The sequence below is a fragment of the Eublepharis macularius genome, chromosome 4 (assembly GCF_028583425.1).
Source record: "Eublepharis macularius isolate TG4126 chromosome 4, MPM_Emac_v1.0, whole genome shotgun sequence".
In the NCBI taxonomy this organism is placed as follows: domain Eukaryota; kingdom Metazoa; phylum Chordata; class Lepidosauria; order Squamata; family Eublepharidae; genus Eublepharis; species Eublepharis macularius.
In genome coordinates, this window is record NC_072793.1 from 182372265 (window position 1) to 182385704 (window position 13440).

The 13440-nt window shown below is 50.5% G+C and overlaps 1 pseudogene; it reads left to right on the forward strand.

Moving 5' to 3' along the window:
• The first annotated feature begins 774 nt into the window (after positions 1-774).
• The window catches only part of LOC129327988 (zinc finger protein 721-like), a 45822-nt pseudogene continuing 33156 nt past the window's right edge, over positions 775-13440 (forward strand).

Here is a 13440-nt window from a genome sequence, read left to right on the forward strand (position 1 = left end):
TCTAGCTCAAACGTCCAGTACTCCTCCCTTCTCATAAGTTCCTTATTAAAGTCCCTAAATCTCTCCTTTTTGGTGACCTGTAAAACCAAGAATCTAAATTGTCTTTCTGTGTTATGATGGTCCACAAAATGTTGTGTGAGGGGTGCATCCAAACATGTGTTCTTTATCCTAGAGATGTGCTCTTGTATGCGCACTTTAATTTGTCTGCTAGTGCTTCCAACATAACTGCGTGGGCAGCTGCATTCAATGATATACACTACCCCACTGGTACTGCAGGTGGAGAAATGATTTAAAGCTCTCTCTCCACCCGATGAGGAGACCCTGAAGGTCGCCCTCGTGGCCACCAAATTACATACATTGCGCCTCCCGCACTGGAAGTGCCCTTTGGGGCCAGATTCTGTAGTGCTGATCTTGACAAAGCGGGAACGGACCAACCTATCTTTCCAATTGGCTGTGCGACGAAAACCTACCGATGGTGGGTCCAAACACCCAGGCAAATGGCACACCAGGTGCCCATGTCTCTTAACAATCCTACTGATGTCCCTAGCCAAATGTCTGTAGTCAACTGCCCATCTGATGGAAGTTTCCGTTTGTTTGAATTCCTCTCTGAATAATTCCGGTCGCTGCCTGTGAGCTGCCCTTTGTGTTGCCGTTCTAATCACTTGTTCTGGATAACCCCTCTGTTGCAATTCTTGGCTCAAGGAATCTCTAGCTTTATCTGCTGGTAATCTGCTGCTCTAGTGGAATTCCCTTTCAGTCGAAGGTACTGGCCATATGGTAAATTGTGTCTCAAATGGTGGGGATGATGAGAAGAGAAATGCAGGTAAGAATTACGACCCGTGACCTTCTTAAAGGGACAGATAGCTATGTGGTCAAAATCAGTCCTGTAAGTGACCACGTCTAAAAAATGGATGGAGTTGTTACTACTACTGGATGTAAATCTGATGTGAGGGTGAACATTATTCATCCATTCCGTGAATGAATCGATGGACGTGCAATCTAAATATATCCCTTCCAACAACAGTCTTCTGAGGTAGGTTGGACTGAAAGTCTTTGACGGGACCAATGCACCTGGGCAAACTTATATGGCACTGAAGGAATTCGAACTCAGGGTCCCAGGTCCTAGTCCTTCACTCTAACCACTATGTCACACGAGCCTTTTGGATTTTCTTTCTCATGGACCACCTTTCCAGCAATATAATGAAACTCTCTTCTCCTTCTTCCAGGGCCGGGTGTCCTTCGAAGAGGTGGCTGTGCATTTCTCCAAGGGGGAGTGGAGCCTGCTGAGCCCAGCGTAGAGAGCCCTGTACAAGGAGGTCATGCTGGAGAATTTTGGGACCGTGGCCTCTCTGAGTGAGGGTCCCTTTCCCCTGGCCTGCCTCCTTCCGGCTGTGAGGAGGGACTGTAAGCAACTCCTGATTGAGGGAGGACGTGGTCAGGCTGTTTGCCCTGGGCCCAGGGGCTGATCTCTGCCACTCTCTGTGATCCTCCCCCAGATGTGGGAGGGGTTGTGGAGAAGGAGCCCCCCCCCAATCTGGCATCTCTGTGCCTGGACCACAAGGGAAGGCCTCAGAGGAGGTGCCAAGGGAGCCTTGATATGGAAAGCATGGGAGTGTCTAAGTGTTACCAGAACTGCTCTTTTATTATAATGGGGAATTAGCTGTAGCAGTCTGTAACTATTAATATTAAGTGAGGATCATAACCTATGTTTACGGAGGTCCCGATCCCAGACACTCTAGTGAAAAAGAGGCAGACAAGGAGTAGGGTCCAAACACGTGTATTGAGTGTAGCGTAAGCCTAGCTTGCACAATCATACAAAGAACATACAAGGTCTAAGAAATACAGAGTAGGAAATACAGAGACGTTCGCATTAGCTGGTTCCCAACGATGATAGGGGGAATACTCACTTATCCTGAAGCGAAGCAGAGACACAACAGCGAGGTGGCCCAATGCCAGCACTGGGACCACAGACGGACAGCAAGGAAGTCTGGATAGGAATGGCCTGAGCACCGAGTGGTCTGGGAGACCAGCTTAAATACCCCAAAACGTACCCTGGGGCTGGTGCTGTACTTGGTGGTTCTCACAGATTAAAACAAAGGGTCTAATGGGCTACTGAATGGCTTGGATGGGCCACTTTGGTAATCAGATTGTGATAAGTGACACCTCAGGAAGAGGGGACAAAAGAGGGAGGGGGAAATCCAAGTGGGCTGAAAGGATGTTCCAGTGGACAGGGCTTGTCCTGATGTCATCAGCTTTGGAATGCGGAGGTTTCTTTGAGATGCATTCTTTAAGTGCTTGGGATGGTCGGCACTTAGTTCCTTCTCCGGGGCGGCTCCTAAGATATGCAGAGCGGGGCGAGGGGCTCTCGCTGCGGACGTGGTGTGCCCGCTTCGCCGAAATGGCTTCTCAAAGCAGTCTCTTCCTCTGGGTCTTCTGGGTGCCTGAGAACATGGATGCCGGCTGGGCATAGCTGGGGCTGGATAGCAGGCTGCCCGGTGGCGAGGGCAAGCTCGGCGACCGGCTCGCGGGAGGCTCCAGGCAGGAACTGACCAGGGAGCGCCTAGCCAGGCTCGCTGGAGGTTTCCCCGGCTGGCGCCCGGCTGCTAGCAGCGGCTTGGGCCCATATGAGGCAGGCTTCCATGGAGGCAACGGGAACAACACTTTAAAACACAGTCCAAAGCAGGGAATAGGCACGGTCCGTGGCAGATGGCAAAGCAGGCACGGGGAACACAGTCCAAACACACACTGGAAATTCCAGATACAGGCCAGGGCAGGGCTTGCCCAGGAAGAGAGTCCTTTGTGCAGTTAACCAAACATGGAGTCAGTAAACTACACAGTCCATAGCAGAAGCAAGGTAATTGACACGCAGGCAGGAAACTGACACGTGTACCAGAACACACACGTGCAAAGCGGTCTTTGGTGTAGCAGTAAAACAGCAATGCAGGAAACTTTAGCACAGTTCATAGCAGGCTTCAAAGCAGGGGAGGGGGCCTACTTGGCAACAATTCCCCCCCTCGGAGACCCCGGGACGTCAGGCGCGCGGGTCTCCGAACTTGGCTTCAAAGGCAAGGTGGTCAGCAATGTCCGGTGGTCGAGCTTCGAGCGAAGAAGGAGTGGGAAGGGAAGGAGGGGGAGGCGTCACTCAAAAATTTAGTTTGGAGAACCACCTAACCGAATAAGTGCAATTTAGATCAGCCAATGGGCTGCAGGTCTCTGGGTTCACACCAGGGGGTGTGCTAAGTGCAATCGTCAGAATAAATAGTAATAATTCATAATAGGCAGCAATGATCAATTCATGCATATAAATAGCAATAATTCATAATTGTGTACATTGATTAATTCATGATGGGAGGTAATTCATACGGAATTCATGATGGGTTAAAAGCACTAAAAACCAGGAGCAATTAATATACATGGATCAATTCATGGATAGTTAAAATCATAAATAGATACATAGGATTAAAAGCAGGGACAATTAAAAGCAATTCATACAGGGTAAAGTGAAATGTGCAAGCATGACATAATTCATCGAGGGTAGGCTAATTCATAAATGGTTAAAATCATAAATACATATATGTGATTAAAAGCAATAGTTCATGAAGTCAAAAGCAGCAATAATAAAAGCAAGTGCGTGGAAACAATTCATGAGGGGGGGTAAGCGGCGGAAGGGTTCATGGGGGCCAGAAAAATAAACTTCGCGATTAAAACCCAAATCAATGTGGCTGGATTAAAATCAAATTCATAGACTGGAACTGCCTCGGCGGAGGGAGTTGGGTTAAGAAGGCAATCCAAAAGGTTAAAATCAAATTCATCGGGATAAAGTCCATGGGCGCACTTGCAGTAGATAGAGGGAGGGACTAGTTCGGGGCTAAATTCATGGGAGTTAAAATTCATAAAAGCAATGGAAAGAAATTCATAAAACCATAGGGTAACAAAGATCACAGACGGCTCAGTCCGCAGTACAGCTGCTGGACTGGGTTGCATATTTACAAGAACAAGCAAACTTAGTCCATGTGCTCCAAAACACACCTCCACCCCCCCTTGCTGTCTGCGACAATCCGCAGAGCAGGGTCGGTGAGCGGCGAGAAGGGCTTCAGACACACAGTTCTAGTCCTCATGGAGGTGGCGCTGCTGGCGGTCGTTTGGAGACGGGCCGTGGGCTGGGAGGCAGAGAGATATGTCCCCCCCTAGTCCACAAGAGGGCCTCGGAGCGGAGTCCGGCAGCAGAGCGTCCATGGGGCCGGTGCAGGATCCGTACACATAAAGGCACAAGCATAGTTCATAATCACACAAGCAACAAAATAAACAAGGGCTAAAAACGGGGCGCCAAGAATAACCATTAGGGCAGGAGGAGGTCGGGGTTGTAATGGTCCAAACGGTAGGATAGTTGGAGTTGCTGGAGCTGTCGGCGGCTCCAACAGCCCAAATAAAGCAGTGAGGCACACAACAAAACTTGGAAGGCCAAAATAACAACGATCGGGTGCAGAGCCAAATTGTAAATTCCAGTGGCAGTGGGGCTCCAACCAAAGAGGGTTTCCCACCACGAGTGCTCTCCGGTGGTCTTAATCCGCTGGACCAGATCCAAAATCTCCTTTCCGTTGTGGGACACAATCAAAGCAGTAGTGTCCCCATCCCTCTGGATGCTCTGGAGGGTGCGGTGGAGCTGCGGGTGGGCCAGGAGCTCATGGATTAGCTCCAGACCGATGCCAAGGGAGATGGGCTTCACATGTCGATAGATGGAGGGTGCCACCAGGATCTCTTCTTGGGTCCAGACCGGTACCGTGTAAGTGAAGTCGCAGGCTGCCACCGAAGACAGGTTGCAAAAGCAGCGATTGACTCCCGGGATCACGGGCTTCAGCTGGAACGAGTTCAGGATCACAAAATCGCAGGCCGTTCGCACGCAGGCACATCCTTTCCCAAGGTAGACCACAGCGGAGCTGTTCTCCTGGACGATCTCGAAAGGGCATTCATTGAGGGCGTCGACTTGCGGGGCTACACAGGGGTGATGAGGTGCAAAGGCTTGGTCTTGGCAAATGAAGCCGGTCTGGTCTCGATGCTGGCACCCTTGGAGGCTGACGAGCTGCCATCCGGTCGGGGTGAAGCGGGCCCAATGGTCGGGGTGTCTGGCGTAGAGGACCTCGGTGTCGCTGACTTGGAGTCCCAGAGGCACGACTGGATACACGTGGAATGACTCGTGCGCACTGGCCGTTAATAAAAATAATTTAAGCTCCTGGGTGGTCGGTGAGAATGAGGAATTTACGAGAGACCACCAGGATTCAAGCTCCAGTTCTATGGGTGACAATTTGGGCATAATCAATCTTTTGATTTCCAGGGGCAAGTGCCCGTCCGTGGCTTGCCGAATTAGCCCCATGGCCACAGCCTGGTTTAATTGTTGGGCCTGCATACATGCCATAGCTATTGACACGTTGCGTTCCACAGACTGTGTTCCTTTGAGCAGCAGAGAAAAATCTCTTTCAATTTGACTCTCCCAGTTAACTAAAATGGAGCTGATCTCGTGTTGCCCATTTGAAATGGAATTTAGGGACTGCACCACCGGTTTACCTAAGTCGGAGATGCTAGTCGTGACATGGGCAAACTTATTAGCGAGAGTCTCAATGTTGACCGAATCCATGATTGCTAAGCCTCCGGCTGCAGGAGCAGTCCAGTCGGCAATGCTTCGTCTGGCACGCGAGAGAGAGGGAGAGGGATCGATCCACAGTTGTAGCCATGCATTCCAACCCTTGCTACCGGCCTCCAGATAGGGAGCGCACTGCGGCAGCCTCTGGGTTGCATTTAGTTCAGCTAAGTCTATGCGGATCTCTTTTAAAGACATTTGCGGGCGGACTAGAACTCTCTCTCGAATGTCAGTTTTCAAAACATGGGAGCCCACTATATGCGTGCCGCCTTGGCTTAATTGCTTATTGCTAACAATCAAAGGGTCAATTTGGATGGTGTGGGTCTCCTGGGTCCGGATCAGCAGGGAATAATTGCCTGGTTCGTGAGTCAAATTTACAAAGAGCAGCCCAAGCCGGTGAAATTTCTCTACTAGGGGCTTGGTTTGGCATTCGGGTGTCTGCTGAACCAGTATCCAATCGGGTGGGCCATGTTTGGCTAGGTCTTCCTCCTTTACAATCCAGGTCAGGTTCTCCCAGCGTTCTATAGCAAAGGAGAGAACTGTGCCTGAAGGGGGCGTGATAGTGACTGATGCAGGTTCAATGGTAGTGGTGCCTAGTAGGATGGTCATTCTAAAGGGGTCTCTTGCCTTCCATACTGCGGCCGACACTAAAATAACTTCACAGTATGGTCCGAAAGCCTCAGTGACAAATGGCGAGGTTTCGAAGTTGGCAGGGGTGGTATATCTGTCTACCACCGGGACTGCGGTGGGGGCTGGCCTGATACGGGGAAGAAACATACAAGGAATCGGAGCAAGTGGTGACACTGTGTCAGTAGGCGAGTAACATACTAATTCTTGGGACATGGTTTTTACTCCCACACATAAAATAACAAGCTCTGGGGGTCAGATCCACTGCTCTTCGCAACTGCGGACGTTAGTGCGGTCCGTGGGGGTGGTCATATTGCTCTGCTGCACAACTTTGCAGACCATCATTTCATTTCCTGCCAGGGTATTAATACATCTCCAGTGGGGGTAGGGCATTAATTTGGACGGGCGTCCCTCTGTTAGGGTGCCTGCCAGCACGAGCAGACACAGAGTAGCCAGGTGCCTCATCTCCTGGCCTTCTTTTTTCCTTTTGTGGTGAGAATATCCTGGGGAGACCTGCGGATATAAGTACAGGTTCCCTGAGTTTATTGCAGCAAAATAAAATAAAGTGAAGTAGGGAAAAAGAGAGGGGGTTTTTCTGCCAGCACTGTTTATTAGGCGGGGTTCGAACGAGAAGTCCCAGAGCACTAAGCGAGCCTTCCAGCTTGTTGCTCTGGGGAACTCCTGTGCGACGGTTTCTTCCTATAGCATGTATATTTCAGGGGGGGAAACGTCTTTACGTCGAGCGAGGGTCGGCTGTGCGTTAGGCGGGATTATGCAAACTCGCCCCAGGGGTCCCTGGGTGCCTGGACTATGTGGCCTTCAGGTGCCCCTTGCTTGGCGGCGGGCTGCTTTTATTTTGCGGGCTGAGAGCTGTCGGTCCGGCTCGGCCTGTCCTTGCCGTTTTAAAAAGAAAAGAAAACTAAAGAGTGGTTTCCAGCAACTATAAGGGTTGCTGCAGACGGGGGCCCTCGCTTTAATTTACAAAAATAGGCCTTCGTTTTCTCAGCCATGCCGGACGCTCCTCTCGGCTGGTCTGGGAGGAAACGACCGGGCACCCTGACCGGGCGGCTGACCCGCAAGGATTAGCCCCCAGGACTCCCAGGGAGGGAGCCAGGGTCCGGGACGCGGCGGGAAGAACTCCCCGAAATCAATGCGGGGGGGGGGAATTGCCCGTTTGTCCCTATGGAGGCCGGCAGATGTGCGCGGCGCCCCGAGTGCCGCCGGGCAACGAGAAACGGCAAGTAAAAGAAACAGGCGGAAGCCTGTAAACAAGCGAATCCCTTCTGTTCTACAAGCGTTTGTGAAGGAGAGGTTGATCTGAAGAAGACTCGCTCTTCCCCTTCGTTGAGTTCCAGAATTTTGTTGGCGTCCCCCCCCCCCCCAAATGGCAGCAAAGAGGCAAAGTCCCGCTCTCGGTAAGTCAATCTCGGCTACCTTGCAGAAGGGGGAGTCGCTCGAAGAGTTGGTACGCAGGGCGGTGGTGGAAGCTATAAAACCCTTTGTTGACAAGCTGAACGAAACTGATCAAAGGGTGGGCTTAATTGAAAGCGAGGTGAAAACCATTAAGGCAGCAGCGGGGGGGGGCAGAAAAGTCTGCTCTGGAAAGTGCGTCACTTGTGAAGGCTACAAAAAAGGACCTGAAGTTGGTGGAGAACCAGCTGATCGGGCTACAGGTGGAACGAACGCAGACAATTTTGCGTCTCCAAAACGTGAAAGAGGAGGAAAATGAGGATCTGTGGGATTTGGTCTCGGAATTACTGGCGACACCCGCGAGGACGACTAAAGAAGAGGTTAAAAGCGCCATTTTGGAGGTCCGTCGGGCTTCTTCAAAATATGCAACAAAGCGACAGTTGCCTCGTGAGATCATTATTGACTTTTCATCTAAAAAGATTCGGGACACCATCCTATATAACTCATACAATGCGGATTTGGACTTTATGGGTTTGAAAGTCAAGATTTTGAAGGACGTTCCATTTCTAGTCCGGAAACGGCGTTTTAAATATAAAAAGTTTGTAGCACTTCTGAGGGACCATGGAATAAAGTACAAATGGTTATTCCCGGAAGGAATATGGTTCAGATATAAAGATCAGGCCTATAAGATATTATCAGAAGATCAACTAAAGGATTTTGAGAATAAAAACCCAGAACTCTGCTGCACCAAGAACGAAGAAAAGGAGGAGCCGGAGGGGGGGGGGAGGAGGAGAGCATTGCAACAGCAGTTGCACAGAGAGAATTGCGTCCGGGACCTAGAAGGGGGAGGAAAGTTTAACCAGAATTTGAAATGTTTATTCTCTGTATGATTAACCACTCCATCATTATTTTATGGAGCTATTTTTGTACTGACAGTATGAAGGGAAACATTGAAGTGTAGTGTTTAGTGTTTGTAGTTCATTCCCCTCCTTTTCTTTTTCCACCCCCCCCTTTGTCCCTTCCCTCTCCCCCTTCCTTGTGATAGTTTTGTGTAGTGTTTTGTAGTTATGAAAAATAAAAAATTTATTAAAAAAAAAAAAACAAAAATAGGCCTTCGTCATATCTTTGCAGGACTAGCAATTTTTGGAGGGACTCCCTCAGGAGGCCCCATTTTCTGGTTTCAAAAAAAAAAGGTACACCGGGCAAAAAGGAAAAATACACTGAGCAAAAGAAAAATGCACTGAGCCAAAAGAAAAATACACGGAGCAAGAGGCATACGGGTGTGGGGTACTTTTGGGTTGCCCTCCCTTGGAAGGCCTGGCAGGGCTTCATTAAAACTTCAATATGTCTCCCCCCCTTCTTTTCCCTTGTACGGTACGGGCAAGGGAAAAGATTACGTGGGGCGGGCGGCTGCTGGCGGAAAGGGCCGAAGTGGAGCCGAAGGCGCTCGGCGGCGTTTATCGAAAAGCGGCGGAGGCGGCCGAGATCTGTCGGCGCCACTGGGTCTGGGTTGTTCGGGGGTCATCTTGGCGTGGGGGATCCTGGCTATGTAAATGAGGCACGCTGCCCCTTGTGCGTAGCGAACGCACCTCAATAACATATTCCAGGGGTCACATATTTACAAAATACTGGCGGGTCTTTTACCTTTGCACTAAAGCGTACTGGCTGGTGGCGCCGTATAGCAACTCACCATGACGAATATGAACATTAGTAAAAGAGGGATGTTGGGCTATCTGGGGGTTCTTTTCCAGGGGAGGCACGGCCCTCAAAGCCAAAGCCGACCATCATGCGAAAGCGTGGGTCTGGCAGGTGAGACCCCGAATCTACGTAGATGCGGGATCTTCACCAGCACGGCGGGTGAAATGTTTTCAAATACGGAGATCACCTTATTTGGTGATTCCACTATGTTCGAGGGAATGTATGCACCTCTGGGCTAACGCCTCTCCAACCACTTTCACACACAGCAAATCTCTTTTGCCTGTGCAATTTTTTTCCGAACATGCGGCTAAAAATCCAATCAAGAATCACTTTCGGTGGTGGTCCTATTTGGCTTTGGTTGCCGTGTTTCCCCCAAGGGTCCCAACTGTGGGGCCCGCCTAAGAAAGTTAAAGAATAGAACTGACAAGAAATAACAAAAACACTAAATGATTATATGAAGCCAAGTTGGCTTTTTATATCTAATTTCAAAAGGGAATTGGGCTTCAGGTTCACACACACATAAAGTTAAGACTGCACAACGAAAAGGGAAGGGGGCTGTGGGGACTTGAACTCAAGTCTCCTTAAGGTGGCTTTTCCACTCCTGGTTCCAATCCCTTCCAAATTCTGACAGGGAACCAGTGATTACATTTATTTGGGCTTACTTCAGCCTGGGAGAGGACAAAAGGAAGAATTGGGAGGAGGTCAGAATCCTGGTCTGGCCAGTTTTTCCATTTCAATGAGGGGTGGGGGTGCAACGCTGAGTGGGAATAGTCTGTTTTAGATGCTGCTAGCAACTGGGATTCTTTCTGGAGTTTGCTCACTTGCCTTATTACATTCCTGACTGCACTTACTGCTGGAGGCTCTACCTTTTCATTAAGTTTTAGGCTTGAGCATTTTAAAATGAGGAAACAGATACACAAATATCTCTGAATTAGCTCAAGCACTACTAAACCACACAGGCCCAACATGAGGTTTTCTTCAGGGGTGTTAGTCAGGGAAGGCTGAGAGAAAACTATTTGGTGTGTAGTTGCAAGCACTGGATTCTCAAAGCATCTTAATTCTTTTAAAGGAACTGCATTTTTACTTTTGTTTACCTGTTCTTCAGGATCATTGCAAGAGGGCACAGTCACGGTGGGCTGTGTATAGCTTGGCTGGGGGCAGTCTATGGGAGCCAAGACAATTTCTTGGGGAATGACTTTTAAACTCTGTACATGCTCAGAGGCTAAAGTGAATTCTGGCTTCTTAGGTGTGGGGGCTGAGGCAGAAATTGAAGGCAAAGGTGACTGACTATTCATTTCACTGCCTTTGGCGGGGCGGGGTGCTGATTCAATCACTGATTGTTCCTCTAAAGTCTTTAATCTGGCCTCAGTGAGTCTCTGGGATTCCAGGAGATTTTGCATCAGGGTTTTTAAAGTGGCAGTTTCATTATTCTGGTCCTCCAGCAAAGTCTGCATGTTAAGGAATTTATTGTGGAGCTGCTCTTTCTCTATTGTGCAAGCATTCAATTTTTCTTTTAATTCCTCATTCTCTTTATTAAGATCATTTATTTTTAAATTCTGTTCCCTATTTACACTTATGAGCTCCTGAATTTTATTTTGCAGCTCTGCCAGGTTTCTTTCAGAGGTGTCTGGCAGAGTTGGTGCTGGGTTCTGGGTGCGAATCACCCTTTGGAATCTTTCCTTCTCTCTTTTAAGTTTCCAGCTATTTTTAGTTCCCGGAGGTCGAAGGCTAGCCTCAACCTTTGGTTTCCTCCCACGGGCAGTTAAGTGGGGAGAAGCATGTGTGACCCCCGGGCATCCCTATTGGAAAAAGGGGTTCCCAGCTGGTGGCGGCTCTCCTCTTACTGTAGCCACTGGCTGTGCATGTTGGGGAGGGCCTTTCCCAAGGGTGTCTAGAAGGGCAGAGAGAAGAACTGAAGTGGGCTGCTGGTGGAAGAGCTCCATGTCTGCCCCATGATCCTTGAGCCGCTTCCAGAGTTCCCAGCGGAGTGAGTCCCTGGCTGGCGGCGGGCCGCCTAGGTCAGAGGGCTCCTCATGGTCCTTTGGCTGCGGTATCCAGGAGTCAGCCTGACTTGGGGGAGGGTAGACCTGGTGATTGTAGGGGTGAGGTGCCTGAGGGGGCGGGGGCGCCGAGGGCAGCGCAGGTCTCCAGGGCTCAGAGGGTCCCTGTGGGGAGGAAGGGTAGCGACTGGGGGTGGGCGCAAAGGTTACTCCTGGACGGGAGTCCCTCTGGCTGCGGCCCCGAGTGAAGCTACCGCTTCTCCCACGCAAGATGCCACCTCTAGGCTCCGAGTACGAGCTATGCCCTTGGGGCCGATATTGGGAGTGGGGACCATGGTTGGCATACGTGACTGTGTTGATGGGCTCACTCTCTTTCCTATGGGAGGCCGGGGACTTCACATGGTGGATGGCGCCGGTTTCTCGCAACAGGCCAGCAATGCTCCTGATGCGGGCTTCCAGGTCTCCCCATGAGATGCTCCCGGGCTCTACTCCTGCTAGTGCTAGGCGGGTGGTACTATTGAGTCCATCTAAGACTGCTCTCCTGAATTCTAACTCGTCAAAGTCGGGTACATCGCTGGCATCCAGGTCCACTTCGTCTGCTAGCTCAGCAAGAAGCTGTTTCCTAGCTAAATATGCCTCTGGATCCTCTCCGGGCTTTTGGGACTCTGCAATGTACAGGGCTTTTAAGCTTTTGGTGGGCCACAGGAATGCACAAATTTCTTTAATTGCTCCATACTGGCTGCGTGTGGCTAGCCGTCGGTTAGAAATATAGGCATTGAGGGCCGAAACTATCTCAGGGGCGGCGCATTGGCGAGCCAGTTGGGCTACATCGGAACCACTAGCGGAAGGCTGAGAGGTGGTCACATGGGTGAACCACTGGATGGCTGTGTCTCGGTTTAGGGGTCCCATGCGATCTGCTATGGCTTGGAGCTCATCAGGCCTCCAATTGCGGGTTTCTTTAACGACCCGGTCTGTCTTCCTGCCATCCTCGTCCATGGATACTATTTCTTTAGTGGCTATTGGGTGGAGGGGCTGTGGGGCTTCCTCGGGCTGGGGCGACTGAGATGCCCAGCTATCCTTACTATCTTCTGGGAGGGCCAAGAGGGCTGAGGGGTGCACGGCGGAAATTACGGCCTGTTGCATCCCCAAGTGTCGCTTTAGGGCCTCTAGCTCCCTCTTACAAGCTGAATGGTCCGCGGCTGCGGTTTTAGACTGGTTGTGGTCCGCCATGAACCGGGCGGCATGGGTGAGCTTAGTAATCTCTTCTTGTCCCTCCGTTAATGCGTGCTCAGCCATATCGGCACGAGCGGTGGCCGCCTCAGCCTTGTGCTGAGCGTCCTGGAGGGCGGTAGTTAGTCCTTGCTTCTCTAGTATGAAATTGACGCGTTCAGCGCGCCACTCAACTGCCTTTTCCTCATGTTCTTTCTCCTGTTCGGTTAGCTTGGTCCTGAGAGTCTGGATTTCTAGGCGCAAGGCGTCCTGCTCTCGTTTTGACCTCTCCTCTAACTCCTCCTGTGCTGTTTGCAACTTGCTAATTAGGGACACACTGTCCTGCAGGGCGGTGAAAAGTGCCCAGGCTCCATATCTGTCCTTTTTGCTAGACCTAGGTTTCTCCTTGTCACAGAAGTCCTGGAAGGCGCTTCTAACTATCTGGAGTGGGTCGGGTCCCTTGAAGGAACCGGCTTCCCAAGGGCAATCTCCCTTCTTCACTAGCCACTTCTCCAGGCGGGGCACGGTGGGGTTTGCCCGGTACATTTTTCCTTTTGTTTAAGGCTGATCTCGGGGGAGGTTAAAGAGTAGATCAGCGGCACCAGGGGTGGGGCGATTAAAGCTGCTCAAGGGTTTTAACAACTTCTTCCTCTCTATGTTCCTTTTGGGAGGTTTATCCTTCCCTCAGGTCCTCAAGGGTTTTTACCAGGGGGTTTTAAGGTTCTACCTTTAGGGTTTACAGGGTATTTTAAGGGTCCTACACTCGGTTCTTCTCCACCGGGGGAGAAGGAAGAATTCCTATTCCCGTTTCAAGCTTGCCTACAAGCCACGGGACCAGGAAAAGTTTACTGGCTCAGAGGG